Here is an 18664-nt window from a genome sequence, read left to right as displayed (position 1 = left end):
TGTTGAGATTGATCATGAATTTCGTTGGAATTATTTGAATCATTTCTGATTTAATTGAGATTTTTCATTCTGGTTGATCACATTAGAGCTTTGAAATTGCCTTGAACTTCAATTGATCATGAAATGCATTTGGTTAATGATTTTGGTATGGGACCTTTTGAGGTTTGTTCTTGATTGAATGAAGATGATTCATGTTAAATTTCATGTTCTGTTTTGAATGTTTGACCCTCCTTTGACCCTAGGCTTTGACCTAGTGGTTTGGACTCACTGTTTGGATTGTGAATTTCAGGTTCAAAGGCACATTGCCATGAATGGAGTGGCTCATTCATTTGAGTTTGACTAATTGGTTGATGATTGGCTAACCTTGTGTTGTTTTGTAGGTTGATGCTAACTCATTTGAGTTTGCCTTGTGGCTTGCATATTGTGAACATTGTCTGTCTGTTTGCTATTGCCTATTGATTGGTTGTCTGTACAGTTGAACTGATTAGTTTAGATTTTTCACAGGTACCTAAGTTGCTTTGAGTTCTTTTGAAATTGCTTTTGCTTTGCTTGGTTGCTTAACCACTGAGGTATATTTTCTCTGACTTCATGTAGTCTGGAAGACCTGTCCTGTTATGTGGGCATGCACCTGTCTGAAGCCCTCCTTAAGAGGCAATGCTTGTGAATGTTTATTTTTGTGCCAAGCAGGTAAAGACCTCTTAAGAGGCAATTGGCAGATAGAAGGGATGTGCAATCCATCCCCTGCTATTCAGTTGTGGCATTCACCTTGCTCACACACCTTGTGTTGATGCATTGTGGATAATAACCCAAGATCTTTGTTGTGTCAGTCATCTGTGGAGAAGAGTTCCTACATTCTGAACTCCCACACTTTCATTTGTCTGAAGCTCTCCCAGGCCAGGGATAAGAGCTGTGAGGTCTTACCCTCACTTCCCATTTCATCTGCTTCACCCTAACTCTCAATGTTAGGGTTAAGAGCTAACTACACCCGATTCCAGTTGGCTTGTTTCACAGCCTAACCTTGTATGAGCCCAATTGTTTGCATATAGTGTGTGTGCTTGCTTTGTGTGCTCGTATGTGTTTGCTTGTGCTGTTTAGGATAGCTTGCTCCCTGTGCAAGTTAGATAGAAACCTTAACATAGGGATCGTATGCATGCCAACTTCTAGGCTCGAGTCGTAGTCTCCCTAGTAGCTTGTTATCTCCCTTTGTCTCTGGTTAGGATAGAAGTTCTTTCCCTGTGTAGGGGAACTACGTCGCCCTGATCCTCATACCAGATGAGGTACGTAGGCAGGAGATGAGCTGATCTCTCCGGGCGCCCTTTTTATTTTTTCAACCCCTTTTGTGTGTGTTTATTATCCTTTTCTAGTTGGAGTCTGACGTAAGTCCAGCGATTGGCATTCGGTTTCCAGTTTCTTTGTTTGGAGTCTGACGTAAGTCCAGCGATTGGCAGTTGGTTTCCTGTGTGTGTTTGTTGTTCGGAGCTGGAAGTAAGTCCATCTATTGGCATTCCGTTTCCCGTTGAGTATTTCTTTTGACGTCTCAGCGTCTCTTTTCAGTGTTTTGTTTGGCATGCGTTAGCCGAGCTACGAGTGCTCTGATTCTTTCTCTGGTCAGAGAAGATACGTATGCATAGGATGCGACATCCTAGCGAGCACGTTTTCCCCTGTTCCCGAACTACGTCGACTCTGATGTATGTGCCTGACAGACTACGTAGGCCCAGGATGCGATATCCTGCCGAGTTAATTTCTTTTGTCTTTCTGTGTTTCCTTCTAGCCTTGTGTGCAGTTTGTGAGCAGTCTTTAGCAACCTTTCTTCTATTCTTTTGTGCGTGGATCCCGTCGAGTACGACGGATGCGTAAGGGTGCTAATACCTTCCCTTCGCATAACCGACTCCCGATCCCATCTTTCTCTGGTCGCGAGACCATGTCTTTTCCAGGTTTACTTCGAGCGTTTCCTTTCCCTCTTTTGGGATAAATAACGCACGGTGGCGGCTCTGTTGTTTCGTTTTCCCACCGGTTTTTCGCGTAATGCGACACTTGCTTAATGCTTTTTTTTTTATTATTATTCTTGTCACATGTAATATTCAGCTGGGTTGTGGGCCTCAGCACCCTGCTATCCGCACCATGCATCCAGGCCCACTCACGTTTTTCATTTCATTTTCTTTTTTCATTTTGTAATTTATTTTGTATGCTGTTTTGATTTAATTAATAAAAATATTCCAATTATTCATAAAAATATCAAAAAATACTTTTCACTTTTCTTAATGTTTTATTTAATTTATTTTCATTTTTATTTTCATATTTATTTAGTGTTAATATTTTATTTTAATTGTTTATTCTAAATAGTCCATTTTAACACACTTATTTTTATTAATTTTATTTTCATGACTTAAAATTATTTTAGATTCTGATTTTTGGGATGAGGGTTGACCAATGTCTCATGGTCAACCTGGCCTTTTATTGGATTTTTATTTCCCATTTTCAATTTATTTTGGATTTATTTTTGACCTAGTTTGCTTGGTTGACTTTTCATTTGACTTCTGTTTCATTTCAATTTATTTATACACCAATTTTTATTATTTTTGAAATCGTTTTGGGGGATGATGATGTCCTGACCCCACCTAACTTAGTTTAATTTTTAATAATTCTTGTGATTAATTTACTATTTATTTGATAATTTTTAAGTTGACTTGACTTTTCAGTTGACTTTTCTATGATTGATGTTTGACATAGGGATTACTTAGGGAAATTGAAGAGATCTTTTGATCCTCCCTTGTTCATCTCATGTGCCACATATTAGAGGCCTTTAATTTTGATTTTATTTGATCCTTGCATCATTTCCCGATTAAATTATTCATTGGTTCTTTGTGTGCATAGTTTCACTTGTCTGATTTCATCTGATATTTTTTACACTTGTTTCTTTCATCCATGCTTCTATTGTTTGATTGTTTAACATGTTTATACTTGTCATACATTATTTAATGCTTCATTATTTCATTCTTTGATTATTTGATTTGATTATATACTTGTTTATATCTTACTTGTTTGATTAAATGTGGCCTACTTGTATGGTGTATGAGGCATATATTATTATTGTTTGATTGCCATGTACAATCCCCATTCACTACAAATGTATCCCTCTCCCATGAATTGTATAATGTTTATTTCTCTCATTTTTTATTCATCTGTTAATACAAGAAATAAAATGAACATCCGATAACCATTTCATAACAAGATCAAAACCTCGATTCAACGTCGAGTAATCATTTTCAAAACTTAACAGAACCAGCACGTATTCATCCATTTACCTTGTAAGTCGATTGCTTTATGCATCGCCATCAACCTTGTAAGTCGATTGCTTTATGCATCGCCATCAACCTTGTAAGTCGATTGCTTTATGCATCGCCGTCAACCTTGTAAGTCGATTGCTTCATGCATCGCCATCTACCCTTATCCCTAGCACCTCTCCTTGCTCCTTTCGTCGATTCTTGTTCCGTTTAGGTAGCACCCATTAGGTAGAACCCTTTGTATGATAACATAGGTAGGATTCCCATATCCTTTGTATGATAACATAGGTAGGATTCCCATATCCTTTGTATGATAACATAGGTAGGATTCCCATATCCTTTTGTATGATAACATAGGTAGGATTCCCATATTCTTTTGTATGATAACATAGGTAGAATTCCCTCATTACTTTGCATGCTAACATTAGGTAGATGTTCCCATTTGTAAATCCTAACACATAGATCCGCATTGCATGACAACTCTAGGGCAGAGCTTCCCCATCTTTAGACCTTTCCGAGCGTCTCCGATCTTGTGGCATGTGGTCCGTTCTATTGCAAAGAGGTAACTGCCTGAGACTCGATTCAGCGAGCTGCGACACCTGCTGCTAGGACGTGAACACATTGCCCACTCTCCTTTGACACAACTGGTGTCCTCCTTTGTAAGTCCATGTTCAGATGGCAATCCCTATGTAACTGAACTACGTCAACTCTGATTCTCATGTTCAGATGAGATACGTAGGCACAAGATGCGATGTCTTACCGAGTTTGACTGACAACTAACAACTAATCTTTGCTTGTTTTCGCCCTCGTTGCGATTGTTTTTCTCTCGCCCTCGTTGCGATCGAGACATTCCCTTTCTCTTGCCCTAGTTGCAATCGAGACCCTTATTCCCGTAGTTAGCTGAACTACGTTTTGCTCTGATTCTCATTTCAGATGAGATACGTAGGCATAAGACGCGATGTCTTAGCGACCACGCTTTTCTTTAACCCATAGGTACCCGAGCTACGAAGACTCTGATTCTCATATTCATATGAGATACGTATGCAGTGGATGCAACATCCGTGCGAGTCATTTTCTTTTGACCCCTCTTTTAGTAAATAGTACATTAGCTAAACCCACACCCTTTAAACAAGAACAACAAGAGTGGATCTCATAGAGTACTACGGATGCGTAGGGGTGCTAATACCTTCCCTTCGCATAATCGACTCCCGAACCCAAGATTTGGTTGCGAGACCTTGTCTTTTCCTTTCCTTTTTCCAGGTTTACTTCGAGCGTTTCCTTTCCTTCCTTTAGGATAAATAACGCACGGTGGTGACTCTTCTATCATTACTCTTTCGCCGGTTGTTTTTTCGCATACTATATTTTTTAGGCTGCGACAGCTGGCGACTCTGCTGGGGACCCGGTTTCCCTAAGCGAGTCCCTTCTAGCTTTTGTAGGTTGTTTGTTTATTGGGTGTTCATTTCTTTTGTACGGTTATTTATTTATCTGCTTTATCTTATTGCATTGTGTACATATCATTGTTGTGTCTGTTGGCTCTGTTGGGTTGTTTGTTAGTTGGGTTGGGATGTTCTATGAGAGATAAGCCCACTACCCAGGCTTGAGCGTACACACAGGTTTTAGAGTGGATAGTCATGAGGCTTGCGTGGCATGTTGCTACGTTAAGTCGTTCATGAGACCCACATTCCAGACGAGGTTTCTTTTGGATATATTTTGTCCTATGGGTGTTCCATAACAACAGATGTTCCTCTAGAAATCATCGACTCTGGTGACCATTTCCCTAGAACTCAGTCGAGGCCTCTCCTCCGAGACGCGTTTATGTTAGCCCTGGTGGGTGCATTCTCGCTGCTCAATCCGAGGACCCCGAGACTGGGAACTTGCTTTAGGATATCCTATTGAGGGGAGTCAGTGGAGGTCTTTTATCCCGTAATAATGCCAAACCTTCAGTGGTAAACGTATTATTCTCGACTGAAGGGCTGAAACTGACAAACTTCTGTTCTTAGAACCTACCAGTGAGGGGCGAGCTAAATCCATGAAACCTTAACCTCCAACCAACCCGGTTTTCTGGAGCAGAGTTTTGATCTTGTATTATATTCCTCAGTGGGTTTCTCTTCAGACAGAGCAACCTGACAGATGTTCAAGCAGATACAACAGTCTTGATTTCCATGTCACTGCATTGCATCACATCATTCTGCATTCATATCATTTAACACATGTTTATCCATTTCTAGGGGATTTACATCTTCTTCTTGATTCCGGTCGAGGTTTTCTGGTTCTCCTGAGATGGATATTGGCAGAAAGAGACACGTCGCCTACAAGTTTCCCGTAGCTTGTTTGGAGCTTATTCAACAACTGATGAAGTTAATGAATCACGATTCTCTAGAAGGATTCTGGAAGGAGTACGGTTTGATTCTAAGTTTCGTCACGATTCTTTCCAAGGATCAACATGATGCTCTATTCACACTGTTGCAGTTCTATGACCCTCCATTGAGGTGTTTCACATTCTCGGATTATATTTTTGTCCCTACTTTGGAGGAGATTGGCAGTTTTCTCAGAGTTCCTATCAAGTCACAGTTGTTGTTCTACAGTTCTGAGTTTCTGCCCGATCTCAGCATGGTTGCTTCGGCCACATATTTGTGGAAATCAGTCTTGAAGGCTAATATGTGTCAGAAGGGAGGAGTCAGTGGCTTTCATTTGAGTTTCTTACTGGGAGAAGCAAAGAAGAAACTTGAAGATGGTGACCAGAGGGGTTTCAATGCTGTGTTGGCTCTTTGTGTGTATGGGATTGTCCTGTTCCCTAATGTTGCGAAATTTGTGGACGTAGACGTCATACGCCTCTTCATGTTGGGAAATCCGATGCCGACCTTGTTGGGAGATTTCTTTCATTCAGTGCATCATAGGAATGAGAATAGAAGGGGAGGATTGGTGAATTGTTGTGCGCCTTTGTTTTATAAGTGGTTCAGTTCCCACCTACCCAAGTCAGGAGCGTTCGTTGATGTCAAGAACTCGTTGAGTTGGTCAAAGAGACTGATGGGGTTGAGAGCTGAGAATATTTCTTGGTGGTCTGACCGGAGCTTGCTTCGGGCGGATATTATTCATAGTTATGGGAACTTCCCGAATGTACCGTTGATAGGAAGAAGAGGAGGAATCAACTAAAATCCTTCTCTAGCAGTCAGACAGTTTGGATATGCTTTAAGGACTCCGCCTTTTGGAAAAGACGTGGAAGAATCTCTGTTTTTCCATTTTTCATCTGATTTGACTGTACCCCGTAAGGCAGCTGAGGCCTGGCTCAAGGTGACCAAGAGAGGAAGGACCGTGCTTGGAAAAGGAGATTGTAGGACTTATCCTCAGTATGAAGAGTGGCTTCAAGGAAGAGTTGAAGAGTTTGGTATGCCGTTTCCTATTGAAGAACCTTTGTATCCGCCTACTCCTGAGCAGTCAACAATGCTGAGCCGAGAGGAGTATGACAAATTGAAGAATGCCATGGAGGGACTTCAAACCGAGAACTTGGAGTTAAGTGCGAAGTTGCAAGACTGTATGCATCAATTCCATGAGGCAGAATATCAGAAGGGGGAAGCCGTCAGATTGCAAGAGGAAGTAGATAGGAAATTAGGTGTGGAGGTGGACTTCTTCAGGAAGACAGACAAGGCCTTGGGATTATCCAGTTCTGAGTTAAGGCGAGTCAAGCAACAGTTAATGGATGCTCATGGTAAATTAGTTGGGTGGCAAGAGCAATGAGATGCATTTTCGGCTTCTCGGAAGGCAAAGGAGGAGGAGATGGTGGCCGAACTGACTGGTCAGATGGAGAAATTGAAGACTTTGTTGAAGGAGAAGAACAATGAGCTTCTGTGCGCCCGTTCGACTAATGGTTACATCACAAATCAACTCAATGAGGCTCAAGAACAGATTGAAGAACTCAGGGTGCTGGCAGGTTTGAAGAAATCTAGACTTGAAGAGGTATTCAGAGAGGATGATGGGAATTACTACATAGAGCACATCAACGAACTGGATGGGATCATTCACAAGAGGAATCTGCTTATCCGGCTGTCATACCCCAAAATTTGCCCGCTAATATTACAAGGCATTTTTCAAGGCACTCCAACTTATTGTTCAAGACATTGACCTTAAAAGAGCAAAGACCCAGCTCACAAATGGCCCAATCCAGAAAATGGCCCAAATTGGCATGCTCGCTAGGCGAGCAAATCCTTCGCCTAGCGAACCCTTCGCTACAATACTCGCCTAGCGAAGCTTGCGAATACCAGAAAATTCTGGGCTTCATTCTGAGCCCATTAGGTCACAACAAACCATTATAAATACCAGCATTTCAGTCAGAAAGAAGGACAGAAGGAGACGAACCGGAACCCTAGCAATCAAACCTTGGAGGCTACCCGAGAGAATTCAAAGCAACCCTAACGGAAACCCTGAAGGCAACTCATCTGCACAAAGTTTGCCGCCGCCCAACTCAATCCGTTACTAAAAGTGACCTGCCAATTCAACGTTGCAATTCAATTGCAAACAGGTTTGCGCATCACTACTGTTTTATGCTTCCAATCTGTAATATCTCAATACATAATGCATCATGATTGAATTTCTGGATATGTAATTAGAGTTTGCATGTGAGTCTAAATGTGCCTGAATATCCTGAATGTTTGACCATGTTATTTCTGTAATTGAATTCCATAGGGCGTGCAACATGCTGAGGTCGTATTGTTATGAAATTCAAAACCCGCAGCCGCTCGCTAGCACATCGCTAAGCGAGCATGTAGCGAGTATTCGCTAAGCCTTCACTAGGCGAGGCAGAGGCGAACGTGACAGTCGCTAATATTTTGGTTGTTCTGTCCTATGCTTATCTGATTTGTTCTATTTTAATCACGCGTTATTTTGCCTGACATTCCTACTGCTGTGTTTCTTTTGCGGTGTAATCCTCGATTGCACCCCCATTTGGTATTCTGACCTGTTTGCTGAATATTGTATGGACTCACATACTCCCGAAGAGGGTAGCTTGCTAGGTATCCCGCTTTATTTGTGGGATACCCTTGTGGAGATTCATCCTATTTACTTAATTGATTTTAATGTGGAGATTCATCCTATTTACTTAATTGATTTTAATGTGGAGATTCATCCTATTTACTTAATTGATTTTAATGTGGAGATTCACCCTAATTACTTAATTAATATGGACCTAATTACCTAATTGATTACAACTACCTAATCGATTGTAAAATATTGCCTTTGAATATGTGATCTTGGACCTCTCTTTGTTGCCTTACGATATTACGGTATTATGGTCATGTCCCGCGAATGTGGGGATACACCTAGCAAAGACCCTTCGGTTAAATCATCATGTCCCTATAAAATAAATCATAGTCCCTCGGATGTTGCCTGCGAATAAATGATTTTGCCCCTCGATGACCCTTCGTTGTAGCCTACGGTTAAATGATGATCGTCCCTTCGAATGCTAAGGTATCCTTACAAATGTTGCCTTTAATGACCAATCGATGACCCTACGATGTCCCTTTACATCCAAAGGGATAAAACTACTTACTTCTCAATAGTAAGGACAGTTTTACCCCCCATAAGGATAGGAAATACTTATAAAGACCTCGGGTAGGTATAACCCTTAATTGCTTACTCACAAATCGAAATACTTTTCACACCTCACACCTTTTCAAAACATCTTTTAGAAAGTAACCACTTGGTATACATTCGTACTAGAATCGTTACCGAGTTATATTTTTCTAAACAACTTTCAAAACTAAACGAGATAACCACTTTGTATACATTCGTACAAGAATCATTACAAAGTTAAACTCTCTTTTCAAAACATTTTTAAGCTATTCACAAACACCTTTTTCAGACAAACATAAGTGATCAAGCAATTAAGAGCCCATGGATAACCATGGATACAAAGGGTGCTAACACCTTCCCTTTGTATAATGTACCTCCCAAACCCAAAATCTAATCAAGGTCTTTCCTGTTCTTTTCCACCTTTCCTTATTGGATAAAAGAAAAGTCGGTGGCGACTCTTGCTATTCGCGGCATTTGCTTTCCAAAGCAAAAACACACAAAGTCAGTTCACCGTATGATAGAACTGGCGACTCTGCTGGGGACTCTTAAAAAGAGAGGTTACCTTAAAAAAACAAGATCACTTATTCAAATTGTCTGATTTACTTTTAAGGGATTGCTTGGGTATTTTATGCTTGAGTGAAAGATCCTACACCCGGATCTAGTGTACCTTAGGTAAGTAGCAAGAGATCATCGCGACTATCCGGCGTATACTGGAATGGTTAAAATGATGGCTACGGTTAATGTGACACTTTGGATGTCCTGATGTTCCTCATGTTTACTTGAGGAAAAATTTGGCTTCCGCGTGGTGTCATCAAAGCATTAACCAGACCTTTAGAACCCTAATTGACTCATCCTAGCCATTAGAAAGTAGTGAGATAACTGACTTCGGTTCTGACTGAGGTTGGTTGAGACTCGATACTACACTCTTTGAGATTGGACTTTAGGGAAGCTTCGGTCAACCACTTGGTGTTGCACTGAGGTGGACTTAAAGGAAGGTCAATGATTTGAGATCCTTCTAGAACCCGGTTACTATTCTAGGACAGGTTGAACCAACCAAACTTCAGTGGGGAGGGTATTTACCTATGGAACTCATGCAAGTCTTAAAACCTAAGAATGATTGTTGTGTGACTTGTTTGTGCTTGTTACTTATTTAACATCATAACATCATAACATCATGGCGTTGTACTAACCATTTCAAGGACTTAGGGATTTAACGTTGCTCTATTTTGTAAAGCTATGACTCCCAGGAAGACCATCCGGATCAATTTGGTAGCCGTCTCTCCTCAACTCAAAGATTTAGTGTCAGAACTTCCCGATCAGGCTCAGTTCCTCAAGAAACATGGTTCTCTCCTCAATTTGGTTACCACTGGTTTCAAAGAAGATATGATGAGAGTCCTATTCCAGTTCTTCGATCCCAAACATCATTGCTTCACCTTCCCAGATTATCAGTTGGTGCCCACATTAGAAGAATTCTCCAGGATGCTTGGGATATCTATCCTTGATCAAACACCTTTCAGTGGGTTAGAAAAGATTCCGAAGTCTGAAGAAGTTGCCGCGACTTTACACATGACAAAGTCCGATATTGAAACCAATTGGGTAACAAGAAATGGAGTTAAGGGTTTACTTTCCAAGTTTCTGATAAATAAGGCCCGAGAATTCTTAAAGGTTATGAATGTCCATGCTTTCAAAGACGTTCTAGCATTACTAATCTATGGTTTGGTGTTATTTCATAATCCAGACCAATTCGTAGATATGAATGCTATTAAGATATTTCTCACTCATAACCCTGTGCCTACCTTGCTTGGAGACATTTTGCATTCCCTTCACACCCGTACTATGAAAAGGCAAGGGACTCTCATGTGCTGCATACCTTTATTATCTAGGTGGTTTATTTCGCACCTTCCTCAATCAGTCTCGAAGAACGAGCAAAATCTGAAATGGTCTCAAAGGATAATGTCGCTCTCCCATTCAGACATCCGTTGGTGTCCTCATCTCAAAGAAAATGTTATCGTCATTGACCATTGTGGAGAATTCTCTAACGTACCACTCCTGGGGATAAGAGGAGGTATTACTTATAACCCAGCTTTAGCCCTACGCTAGTTTGGTTATGCTCGAAGAGACGGTCCACATGAAATAATTATTCAAGGCACGGTGTTTGACTATGACAACGATTCCCAAGGTCTCCACCAAAGGTTTGTACGAGCTTGGGGCATGGTGAAAAGAAGTACTTTAGGACCGAAAAACTCTATTCCTATGGAACCTTATCTCAGATGGGTACGCGCAAGAGCTCGTGAACTTGTCATGCCATATCTGGCAGTCGGACCGCTGATTGTTGAACCAGAAGTTGAAGGAGGTACTCCTCAGATCATTCCTTATCTAGATATGCCTACCGATGTTGAAGAGTTGAAGAGGTCCTGGATCCAGTTGAGAGAGGAAAGAGATACTTTTGAAGCTCAATTCTGTGCTGAAAGGAAGAAAGTATTAGAGCTCACCAGCCAGCTTAATGAGGAACGAAGACTCAATACATATCTTCGCCCAAAAAGAAGTCGTCCCTGGGAGACTTGAGCTTTCATTGTATTTTTTCCTTTTTGTAATGAACATTGATTAAAGAAATTATTAATAAAAGTTTCCCTCTTTTTTGTGTGGTCTACGCAGAGTTAAATTCCGAAAGTCCTTGAAAACATTTCATACATTGCATAGCATGACATAACATTGCATAACAGGTATTCTAAAGGATCTATGTTCTCACGGTCTTCCTATTACAAACAGAAAAATGGCCCTCGAACAAACTGTCAAAGATCTCCAGGCTCAGAATGCTCAATTCCAGGAGATGATGCTGAGCTTATCCAAGGGGCAGGAGGAACTGAAGGCTCTCTTGCTCGAAAAGAAGAAAGACCAGAAACCTGTGAGTTACATTAACCCGGGAAGAAGGCGTAAAGGACAGGCTGCGGGAGTCAAGATTAGACTTCCGAAGGATCAAGAAGAGGAGACAGAAAATGATTTGGAAGATGAGAATGTTGATCCTCTCAACCAGGAGGACGACGAGGAAGATTATGAAGATGAACAGTACTCTCCAAAAGAGGATAAGTATAAGTTGCTGGAAGAACATATGCTAGCTATGGAGGGTCAAAAGACGTCTGGTCTGGATTTCGAAAGCTTGGGACTGGTCTCTGATGTGGTCATTCCTCGCAAATTCAAGATCCCCACTTTCACTAAGTATGACGGTGCGTCTTGCCCTCAGATGCATCTGATAGCTTATGTGAGAAAGATTCAGCCGTATACCACTGATAGGAAACTATGGATCCATTTCTTCCAGGAGAGCCTGTCTGGCACGCAGTTGGAGTGGTATTATCAGCTCGAGAGCTCTAACATCCGCACCTGGACTGATTTAGCGACAGCTTTATACAAGCACTACCAGTACAATTCTGAATTGGCGCCTACTCGGCTACAGTTGCAGAATATGACTATGGGATCTAAAGAAAGTTTCAAAGAATATGCTCAAAAATGGAGAGATTTGGCTGGCAGAGTCAAACCCCTTATGACTGATCGAGAATTAGTGGACATGTTCATGGGTACACTGATTGGTCCATTCTACAGCCATCTACTGGGAAGTTCTTCATCAGGTTTTACTGACCTTATATTGACGGGTGAACGTGTTGAAAGTGGTATTCGAAGTGGAAAGATACAGGCAGCTACCTCCGCAAGCACCAGAAAGACCCATCAGGGAAAGAATGAATCAAGTGCTGTGTACGGTGAAAGGAGTCATAACAAGAAAAATCGTGACCATGCCGTTGGAGCAGTTACGATTGCAGCACCGCCATCTCAAAACTTCCAGCACAAGCAAGACAGGCCAAGAAGGCAGTTTACCAAGATCAATATGACTTTAGCGCAAGCACTGCAGGGTATGCTAAAGGCAAATTTAATTACTCTCAGAGATCCTCCTACGAATCCCAACACTACTTCTTCTCGTTATAATCCCAATGCCAGGTGTGCATATCACTCCGATAGCCCCGGGCATGATACAAACGATTGTTGGTCGTTGAAGAATAAGATTCAGGATATGATCGACGCTGGTGAAATTAAATTTGATCCTCCAGGGACTCCTAATGTCATCACTGCACCTATGCCTAACCATGACAAGACTGTTAATGCTGTGGATGACAATTCTCACATTTCTAATGTAGCTGATTTAACATCTCCTCTCCTGATCATCAAGAAGAATTTATTGCAAGCCGGTTTATTTCCAGGTTGTGCTGAAAGTTGCGATCTTTGTGTACTCCGACCCAATGGTTGCCTGAAATTGAGGAATGGTATTCAACGGCTAATGGATGATCGCACAATTCTCTTCGAAAAGGTTCCTAAGGTGGAAAACCCTACTGAAGAAATATCTGTGATTGCTAGGTCCAAAGTTCCAGTGAAGATTACCGCTGCTAGAGTACCTGTGAAGATTACTGCTGAGCCCAAGGTAGCTCCCCTAATCATTACTGCACCTGGCCCAGTACCGTATTCCTCAAGCAAAGCCATTCCGTGGAATTATGGAGGTGATGTTTACATCCATGGCGTGAAGCAAGTTGGTAATTTTGCTAATCCTAATGACATTGTTGGGACTAGTAAAGTTACTCGAAGTGGAAGGATCTTCTCTCCAGAAATCTCACCTCCCGCCCCTGAAATTAGAGGAAAGGAACCAGTGATCAACCCTGCTCAGTCGAAGACACCGGTCGAAGTTACTACCGAAGATGTTGCCAAGCAGGAAGTGGAGGAAATGCTGAAAATCATTCGTAAGAGTGATTTTGATGTGGTAGAATAGCTGGGGCATACTCCGTCTAAGATCTCGATGTTATCCTTGTTGTTATCTTCTGAATCTCATGCCAAAGCGTTGATAAAATTCTTGAAGACTGCTCATGTACCTCAGGAGACCTCCATCGATCAGTTCGAAAATTATGTTGCTCATCTGGCTGTTGACAATGGCCTAGGCTTTTCTGATGCTGACCTGACACCAGCAGGAAAGAATCACAATAAAGCTTTGCATATCTCCATCGAGTGTAAGGGGATCACCTTGTCTCACGTGTTGATCGATAATGGCTCTTCTTTGAATGTACTACCGAAAGTCGTGCTCGATAAACTTGACTGTAAAAGCATTGAACTGAAGCCTAGTGACATTGTGGTGCGTGCTTACGATGGTGCGAAGAGTGTTGTCCATGGTGAAGTGGTTCTCCCTATCAAGATAGGACCTCAAGTCTTCAACACTATCTTTCACGTAATGAACATTCGTCCTGCCTATTCCTGCTTGCTAGGACGCCCTTGGATTCATGGGGCAAGTGTTGTAGCCTCGTCTCTCCATCAAAAGCTAAGGTATCCAATAGAGGGCAAGATTGTCACTGTGTGTGGAGAAGAAGAATATATTGTCAGTAGTGTGCAGGCCTTCAGATACGTCGAGATGGATGGTGAATCCTTTGAGACTCCTTCTCAGTCATTTGAAGTAGTTCCTCCCCCCAGTCCTGTCCTTAAGCCAACTTCCTGTGTGCCCAAGGTTATCAGTGCTCCTCCTGCTATGATTTCTCTGAAGAACGCTCAAGCCGTGGTTGAAGATGGTGGTCGTACTGGCTGGGGTCAACTGATCGATGTACCGTACAAGTCTGATAAGTCTGGCCTGGGATTTAACTCTGAAAGGATGGTCAAAGATCAGATTAATGCTGTAGAAGATGCTGATAGCGATTGTGACTTGGATAGCTGGATTTTCCCAACAATTGGTGACGGACTCAATAATTGGAAGGCTGAAGACACTATCCCGATTTCCTTTAGTCAGGAGTAATTGTTATTGTCTATTTTAATTTTTTACAATTGAACTTCTTAAAAGCATTGTGTCTATGCCCAGGGCACAATAGCTAATTTGTTAAGGGCTTTGTCATTTCATAAGCATATTCATATTCAATAAATCAATGGACCTTTTTGCATTCAAATATTGCGCTCTTTATCTTTCCTGTCATCTTTTAAACAAGCTATGCTCTCTTACACACACTCACGTAATAAATTGCAGATCCATACCCACTCTGGATCCTGTTGATAATAGTTCTACTACTGTGCATTATGACTTTGAAAATCCGATCTACCAAGCCGAGGATGGAAGTGAGGAAGATTGTGAAGTCCCTGGTGAACTTGCCAGACTGTTACTGGTAGAAGAAAAGACCATACAGCCGCATGAGGAATCAATTGAAATTGTAAATCTGGGTACTGAAGTAGACAGGAAAGAAGTCAAAATAGGAGCAGGTTTGGAAAACAGTATCAAAGAAAGATTGATTCAGATGTTACATGACTATGTAGAGATTTTTGCTTGGTCTTATGAAGACATGCCCGGATTGGATACTGATATAGTAGTGCATCGTTTGCCAATGAAGGAAGATTGTCGTCCTGTTAAGCAAAAGGTTCGCCGCATGCGTCCTGAAATGTCTGAGAAAATCAAAGCCGAGGTTATGAAACAATTTGATGCAGGTTTTCTGGCTGTTACTTCTTATCCTCAATGGGTTGCTAATGTGGTACCAGTCCCGAAGAAGGATGGTAAGGTGCGAATGTGCGTAGATTACAGAGATTTGAATAAAGCGAGTCCCAAAGATGACTTTCCACTTCCGCACATTGATGTTCTGGTAGATAACACCGCTCAACACAAGGTATTCTCCTTCATGGATGGATTCTCAGGTTATAACCAGATTAAGATGGCGCCTGAGGACATGGAGAAAACCACGTTTGTGACGCAATGGGGCACTTTCTGTTATAAAGTAATGCCATTCGGTTTAAAGAACGCCGGGGCAACGTACCAGCGTGCTATGGTGGTTTTGTTCCATGATATGATTCATCATGAAATAGAAGTATATGTGGATGACATGATAGCCAGATCTCATACTGAAGAAGAACATCTCGATCATTTGTACAAATTGTTTGAGAGGTTGAAGAAATACAAGCTGAGATTGAACCCGAACAAATGCACCTTTGGAGTAAGATCCGGTAAACTCTTGGGATATATCGTCAATGGTAAAGGAATTGAGGTCGACCCGGCTAAGGCGAGAGCTATTCAAGAAATGCCAGTGCCCCGTATAGATAAGGAAGTCAGAGGTTTCTTGGGACGTTTGAATTACATCGCCCGGTTTATCTCCCATTTAACTGCTACCTGCAAACCCATCTTCAAACTACTGAGGAAGAATCAAGAGATGATATGGAATGACGAATGTCAAGAAGCTTTTGACAAAATCAAGAAGTATCTCCAGGAACCTCCGATCCTGATACCACCAGTTGAAGGAAGACCTCTAATCATGTATTTAACCGTGTTAGAAAATTCAATGGGGTGCGTGTTGGGGCAACATGACGAGTCTGGTCGAAAAGAGCATGCCATATACTACCTTAGCAAAAAGTTTACCGACTGTGAAACAAGATACTCACTGCTCGAGAGAACTTGTTGTGCTTTGGCCTGGGCTGCTCGCCGATTAAGACAGTATATGTTGAATCATACCACTTTGTTGATTTCTAAGATGGATCCCATCAAATACATATTTGACAAACCTGCCCTCTCCGGAAGAATAGCGAGATGGCAGATGATTTTAACAGAGTATGATATCCAGTATACTACCCAGAAAGCAATCAAAGGAAGCGTGCTAGCTGATCATTTGACTCATCAAGCAGTGGATGATTACCAATCTATGAATTTTGAGTTCCCAGATGAGGATGTCATGCTTGTTACTGATTATGAAGAACCTGGACCGGATGAAGGACTCGAACGGGGATCCCGATGGACTATGGTTTTTGATAGATCTTCTAATGCATTGGGTAACGGTGTTGGTGTTGTAATCATTTCCCCCAAGAGTTGTCATACGCCTTTCACTGCTAGACTATGTTTTGATTGTACCAATAATATGGCTGAGTATGAAGCATGTATTTTGGGACTCAGAGCCGCTATAGACCTAAGAATCAAGCTTTTGGGTGTGTACGGAGACTCAACACTAGTAATCAGTCAGATCAAAGGAGAATGGGACACTAAACATCCGAATCTCATCCCTTATCGAGAACGGGTGTTGACATTAATCCCATATTTTGAAGAGATTACATTCGAACATATTCCACGAGAAGAGAATCAGTTGGCAGACGCGTTGGCTACCATGTCATCTATGTTCAGAGTCAGATGGGACAATGAAGCTCCCATGATCACCATTGAACGATTAGATGAACTAGCATACTGTTATGAACTTAATGCTGATGAAGTAGAAGAGAAACCTTGGTTCCATGAAGTAAAGAGATATTTAGAAACTCAGGAATACCCTGAAGGGGCATCCATCAATGACAGAAAATTTCTGAGGAAGTTTTCCGCTAAATTCCTTTTGAGTAATGGAGTATTATACAAACATAATCATGATTCGACTTTGCTTCGTTGAGAAAAGATTATGGGAGACATGCATGACGGTATTTTTGGGACTCATTCTAGTGGACATACAATGGCCAAGAAGATTCTGAGATCAGGGTATTATTGGTCTACCATGGAAGCTGATTGCCACCATCACTCCATAACTTGTCACAAGTGCGAGATCTATGCGGATAAAGTACATGTGCCTCCTGCTCCATTGAACGTGTTGACAGCCCCTTGGCCCTTTGCAATGTGGGGCATTGATATGATCGGAGAGATTAAACCTACTGCTTCTAATGGACATCGTTTCATCCTTGTTGCTATTGATTACTTTACAAAGTGGGTAGAGGCAGCCTCATTTGCTTCTGTCACTAAGAATGTGGTGGCACGATTCATCAAGAATAATCTCATTTGTCGATATGGCATCCCCGAAAGAGTTATCACTGATAATGGCACTAATTTGAACAACAAGATGATTACTGAACTTTGCACGCAGTTCAAGATAAAACACCATAACTCTTCTCCGTACCGGCCAAAGATGAACGGCGCTGTGGAGGCTGCTAATAAGAATATCAAGAAGATCATACAAAAGATGACAGTAACGTACAAAGACTGGCATGAGATGTTACCATTTGCTCTTCATGGTTATCGCACTTCAGTACGCACTTCGACAGGGGCAACTCCTTTCTCTTTAGTCTACGGAATGGAAGCCGTCTTACCGGTGGAAGTTCAGATCCCCTCTCTAAGGATCATGAAAGAGACAGGTTTAGACGAGGATGAATGGATTCAGACTCGACTCGATCAGATAAATTTGATTGATGAAAAGAGACTTGCGGCTGTTTGTCATGGGCAGATATATCAGAAGCGCATGACCCAGGCATTTAACAAAAGGGTCAAAAGACAGGTGTATCAAGTCGGCGACTTGGTAATCAAGCGTATCATTCTACCACAAGGTGATCCCAGAGGCAAATGGACCCCCACATACGAAGGGCCATTTGTAGTTAAGAAGGTATTCTCTGGTGGAGCCATGATACTTGCTACGATGGATGGCGAAGACTTCCCGCATCCCGTGAACGCAGACATAGTCAAAAAATACTACGCATAAAAGAGACCCGCTAGGTCGACGTACCTAGGCAAAAGTAAGGGCATCCCGGCGAACCAAAAGGGTTCGGCAAAAATTAGGGATAAACATGTAGAAATGTACACCCGGCAAGTCGAAAACCTGAAAAGGCGGCTTGGGCAAAAAAGGGTATCCTGGTGGACTGAAAACCTGAAAAAGGCGGTCCAGGCAAAAATTAGGGATTAAAAGCGTATGACTATGTCCCGTTCTCAGACAGCTTCATCCAAGTTCAAGGGACTGAACAAGCCAATCACTTCTATCCGACAGCAGGAGATGAGATGCTTGAAGACATAATGACAGTAGCAGAAT

The sequence above is a fragment of the Lathyrus oleraceus genome, chromosome 5, assembly GCF_024323335.1.
Source record: "Lathyrus oleraceus cultivar Zhongwan6 chromosome 5, CAAS_Psat_ZW6_1.0, whole genome shotgun sequence".
NCBI classification, from domain to species: Eukaryota; Viridiplantae; Streptophyta; class Magnoliopsida; order Fabales; family Fabaceae; genus Lathyrus; species Lathyrus oleraceus.
Note: the sequence above shows the minus strand (reverse complement) of the source record.